Raw genomic sequence first — 210 nt, 5'->3', positions numbered from 1 at the left:
TTGCAACACTGCAATGGGGGTAGGTAACACAATTTAAAAAAAATGATGACGTCAGTCTAATACCAGATCCTGCCGGCTCTCTTGGACAGTTTATACTGGTTTCTTGGCATGCTGTCGTACTGGATTATATATATATATAGAGAGAGAGATACATAAAAGAGGGTTTTATTCAATAAGAGTACTGAAGCAAACATAAGACGGTTCTCGATG

Source organism: Polyodon spathula, chromosome 50 (genome assembly GCF_017654505.1).
Source record: "Polyodon spathula isolate WHYD16114869_AA chromosome 50, ASM1765450v1, whole genome shotgun sequence".
Classification (NCBI taxonomy): domain Eukaryota; kingdom Metazoa; phylum Chordata; class Actinopteri; order Acipenseriformes; family Polyodontidae; genus Polyodon; species Polyodon spathula.
Note: the sequence above shows the minus strand (reverse complement) of the source record.